Below are 5,417 nucleotides of genomic sequence, written 5' to 3'. Positions count from 1 at the left end.
GCTTCTGTTTATCTCATGTCAAGTAACACACCCTAGTTAAAATACTCAGTTACAGGGGATCAAGTTCCTCTCCTAGGTCGGTTAATCCAAGGAGAAGAAATGTCTTTGGAAAAGGCTAGTCTGAGTTGGCCTGGGTGAGTATGTGTGTGTGTTTGTGTGTGTGTGTCTGTGTGTGTGTAAGTTTCAGGAATATCTACCCTATCTCTCCGGTGCCTCATCCTCCCAGTGGTGAGTACATCCAGGATCCCCACCCCAAGGAAGGCGGGTAGGGGAGCGTACCTAAGGTCACATTGAGTGGAATGATCTGAATTCTATCCTGAAACTGAAACCTGGAAAGATAATGGAGAAAAGGAGAAGTTTAGAGGAACATCAAGAGAAGCTCATTACCTTTGGATACAAGTACCAGAGAGAAGACTGAATCCATCCTTTTTGGTAGTAAGGTAACAGATGCCCATTATTCATTTATTTCATTATTTTTTGAGTTCTAGGGCTCGGATTCAGGGCCTGAGTGTCATCCCTGAGCTTCTTTTACTCAATACTGAGGCTCTACCACTTAAGCCACAGCACCACATCTGGCTTTTTTTGTGTGTGTGTTGGGGGGTGGTTGTTGGTTTATGGGAGATAAGAATCTCACAGGCTCTTGCCTGAGCTGGCTTTGAGTCACGTCCATCAGACCTCAGACTCCCCAATAGCCAGGATGATGTGCGGGAACCACGGGAACCTGACCACCACCATCCATTTATAATCTCCTAGGGCCAGTGCTGGACCACCTCCACTGCACCCCCTTGTTGTGAGTGGGAAGCAGACATGGGTGGGTTTGATACTTCACCAGCCTACATACCTTTGAGCATTGTTCCAGGTCAGTCTGATGGCGGCTTCCTCGTCATACACAGCAATGACTTGGCTCTGTCACAAGAACAAATGTCCCCCAGGAGGTGTCAGTTCTGGGGTCTTTCCTTTTCACACCATCCCCACTCCCTGAAATGACACCCCAGCAAAGCAATATAGACATAGAGTGAATTCATTTTCTTATAACCAGGTTCTGGCCAGAAAGGTAGCAGTGGGGAATCCTGATCCAGACCAACCTGAGCATATATTTGAAAGACCCCAGACTCACTGGGACACTTTCTTCAACGGGAGGGTACCCCAGGAACCAAGACTCCAAACCAGCAGATGCAATAAGCAAGAGGAGTTTATTTGACGTTTGCGCAAACGGACTCTCTGTCCTAAGCAGACAGGGAGCCCCGAGCAGAGGTTACAGACATTTTTAAAGGCAAAAATCATAGAATCAGCATAAAATACTCTTTGTGATATAATTGGCTTATGGTTGGTCTATAATTGGTTGACATTTGACCCGGTTTATGGTCTGGCCAGGTGGTCATTGTCAAGGTTTGTCCCAGGGATGGCTTAATTAACTTGGAACTGAAGAACATGCACTTATCTATAACCGCTATTCTTGTTCTGGGTGGGCTGATATCCGAACATCTGGGCCGGCCAATACTTGAGTTACTGCCAATTATCTCCCAGGCTAAAGGGGGTCTAAATGCAAGCATATTTACAGAGGCAAAGTCAGCAGTTAGCAAGTTAATAATGGTGAAGTGAGGTTCCTAATTTTTAACTCTTCAATATTGAGACTCTATCTCAGAAATGCCCAAGACAGAAAGTTTTGGCTCACATGTTAGAAGACCTGACTGGCAAGTCTAAAGCCTTAAATTCAAACCCTAATATACCAAAAAGAATCAGAGGCCCCGGTGCCAGAGGCTCATGCCAGTAATCCTAGCTACTCAGGAGGCTGAGATCTGAAGATCACAGGTCAACATTTAAAATAGGGTTGGCCTCGCCCATCAGACATCATGATAAGACCCAAAGTCTGAACTATGAGAGTTCACTCCATATTAACAGGGCTCTCATCCTTACTAAGTTTTTGCCATGCTCTTTGTCCCCCTGGGGAGCCACCCACTGTGGGCCCCACCCCAAGGTCCTCCCAAGCTCCTTCTGCCACCTACCAGGCCCAAGGAAGTAGACAGCTCCAGGACACACAGATTCCTTGGTCTTATAATTTAACAGTGCTGAGTCCCCATCAAGCATCTCACCCTTCCAGGTCCCAAGACCTCAGCCACAAAGCCCATGTACCCCCCAAAGAAAGCATGCAGAAGTTACCAAAGGATCCATCGCTCCTTGTTACAGCCCACTTCTACACTCACTCACACACACACACACACACACACACACACACACACACACACACACACACACACACAACCTGCAGGGGAGGTTCATGTTTGTCTTCCTTGCTACTCAGGAGGCTGAGGTTTGAAGATCACGGTTCAAAGCCAGCCCATTCCGGAAAGACTGTGAGGCTCTTATCTACAGTGAGCCACCCAAAAGCCAGAGGTGGAGCTGTTGCTCAAGTGAAGTGTCAGAGCAGTAGCTTTGAGCACAGAAGCTCAGGAACAGCACCTAGACCCTGAGTTCAAGGCCCAGGTCCTCTAACTCCAAACACACACAGACACAGACACAGACACACAGACACACACAGACACACAGACGCACACACACACACACACACACACACACACACACACACACACACACAGCCCAAGGCTTCAGCAGTCCCTGAGAACAGAACCATGAACTGTATCCATTAAGATCACATCCTACCCTCAAGAAGGTGGCACTACCGACATCAGACCCACTATAGAAAAACCAGTAAGCCTCTCAAATATCTGGAATGTCTCATAGTCCAACATGGCAGTTCCTACTGTACACACTGCTATGCGGAAAACTTAGCCCCCTCTTTTTTTTAGTTGGTCGTGGAGTTTGAACTCTGGGCCATGGTGCTGTCCCTCAGCTCTTCAGCTGAAGGTGAGCACTATCCCACTTGGGCCACAGCACCAAATCCTGTTCTGTGGTGGTCCATTGGACATCAAGTCTCACAGACTTTTTTTCCCAAGCTGGCTTGGAACCATGGTCTTCACATCTCGGCCTTCTGAGTAGCTAGGATGACAGTTGTGAGCCACCAGCGGCTTCTGGCTTCAGCCACCTTCACATACCCAGAGGAAACCCATCCTCATCAGGCCACAAACTTCTTGCAACCCACTTCAGACTTTGTCATCCAGCATCCAAATCCATCCTTCAATAGAGAGAATACAGACAAAATAATCCCACCCCTGCACCCATTTGCCTACTCCCTGCCTGCCACAGGCCAAGTCCTCTTGAAGCTCTGGCTTCAAACTGGGGCAAACTTGGGGAGTTCTTAAAAATGTCTGTACAGTGAAGCCAGCACCTGGTCTCCCAACCACAGCACCCCCCCCCCCCACACACACCTCCACCATGCTTTGCAGGCAAAGATGTTTTGCTTTCTTGCTTTTTTTCAGTTGTGGGGTTTGAATTCTGGGCATAGGTCCCTTCCCTGAGCTCTTCAGCTCAAGGCAAGCACTCTAATACTTGAGCCACAGCACCACTTCCAGTTTTCTGGTGGTCCGTTGGAGATGAGTCTCAGGGTCTTTCTTGCCCATGATAGCTTTGAATCGTGATCCTCAGATCTCAGCTGCTGAGTACCTAGGATGACAGCCATGAGTTTCTGGCACCCGGCCAAAGATAATTTTTCAACCTTTTCATCCTATCCTCTTAGGAGACTGAGATCTGAGGACTACAGTTGGATTCTACCCTTGGCAGCAAAGTCCTTTAGAACTCTTTTTCTACAATTAAACGCCCACAAAAGTTGGAAGTGAAGCTTTGGCTCAAATGGTAGAGTGCTAGTTTTGAACATCAAAGACAAGGGATAAGACCCAGTCCCTAGTTTCAAGATTTTTCTAGCAAAGACCCACCCAAGAAAAGGAAGCAGGTTGGCACACGGGAGCTCAAAGTTCAAACATAATACTCAAGACTCCCAGAACATACCCCATCTGGCTCTGATTCTCTAGATTCTATGTCCTACATCATGGCAGTCTTAGATGGGACTGACCATGCACCAAGTTAGGGAATCACCCAGCTCCTGTACCATCTACTCCCTGATTTAATTCATTTATGACAATGCATTTTTCATATCATAACTAAAAATAATTTTGAGTCTCTCTGATTAGCAGACAAAAATATGTTATCATATAATAGAAAATGTAGGTAAAATTTCTTTTCCCTGTGTAATCTTTTATATATCTTATCAAAAACTTCTTTTTCCTTGCATAGTCTGTTTCTGGCATTTTGCCCTAATGTCTAATATTAAATTACAAAGGACATGCCGTATTCCTTAGTTCATTTTTCCTAAAGGTTATGCTTTGGAGTTGATTCTGACTTGTTTGATTATTCTAAATTAAATTTTCTCAACAACTTGAATAATTGTTTATATTACTCTTAAGCCATTTGAAATATCAAAAATAACCGGAAATTCACTTTGGCAATAAGTTGTGAATGGCAGCAATGCTTGTGGGTGGAATGAAGGACTTGAATTACCTAGAGTTCCTTAAAAATGGCACTGTTCTTTAAAAGGCCTAAGATTTAGTAAGCTTTTAAAGGGTAGTCTTCATATTTCATCTAAGAAGATAACAGTATGCTTTTCATCACATTCTTGCCTGCAAAGCACAAATATTATTTCCCTTGTACAGTACATGCCCAGCTGCTACTGTAGTGAAACCCACAAACAATTGCACAGCTGTGTTAGGTGCTCTGGATTTTGAAATTTTCTTCCAGTAGCCCTAGTGATTTGAGCCCAGATCCATGGGATAGGCACATAATCTACAATTACAAAGCACCACAATATACAAAGACCACGTGCAAAATGAGGTTCAATATTCTTCTTTGTTGTTCCCTTTTTGTCTTATTGATTGTCTTTTAAGGAGCTAGAGGCTGTTTATTTCTCATTATTATTGATGTAACTTAAATAAATTACCAGATTTTTTAAATAAAATAAAGAGATATAAAAAGACATATTCATCCATAAAATAAACATTTCAGTGATGTTTTTTATTCTAGTCCTATTTTCAGTTATCTTCATATAGTGTTGATATGAGTCAAGTATATGTGTAAATTGACACGTATTAAGCACACAGAACTCTTGAATCTTTGGGTTTGATTTTTATATAAACCACCTAGAAATGAAAATTATCACTTGCTTCCTGTCTTAAATAATCTACTTAAAACAAGTTGTATTGAATTTTTTCTCTTAAAATATTTTTTCCCAGTCCTGAGTTATATATATTATCTTAAAGTGTGAAAATACCCTACAGAGGGGTTACAATTACATGGGCAAGGAAATAAATACATTTCTTATCAAACATTTTTATCTCTTCCTTTTTTTCCTCTTCCCATCCCTTCCCATCTCCCCGTTGGTATAATTTGTGGAAGGGAAAAAATAAATTGTTTAAATAGGGATACAGACGGACCCATCGCAACAATGAGATGTACAAGAAGTTATGTCT

This window comes from Dipodomys spectabilis, unplaced genomic scaffold, assembly GCF_019054845.1.
Source record: "Dipodomys spectabilis isolate Male_0828 unplaced genomic scaffold, ASM1905484v1 ptg000105l, whole genome shotgun sequence".
Classification (NCBI taxonomy): Eukaryota; Metazoa; Chordata; class Mammalia; order Rodentia; family Heteromyidae; genus Dipodomys; species Dipodomys spectabilis.
The sequence above is the reverse complement of the archived record's forward strand: the minus strand, read 5'-3'. Positions refer to the sequence as shown.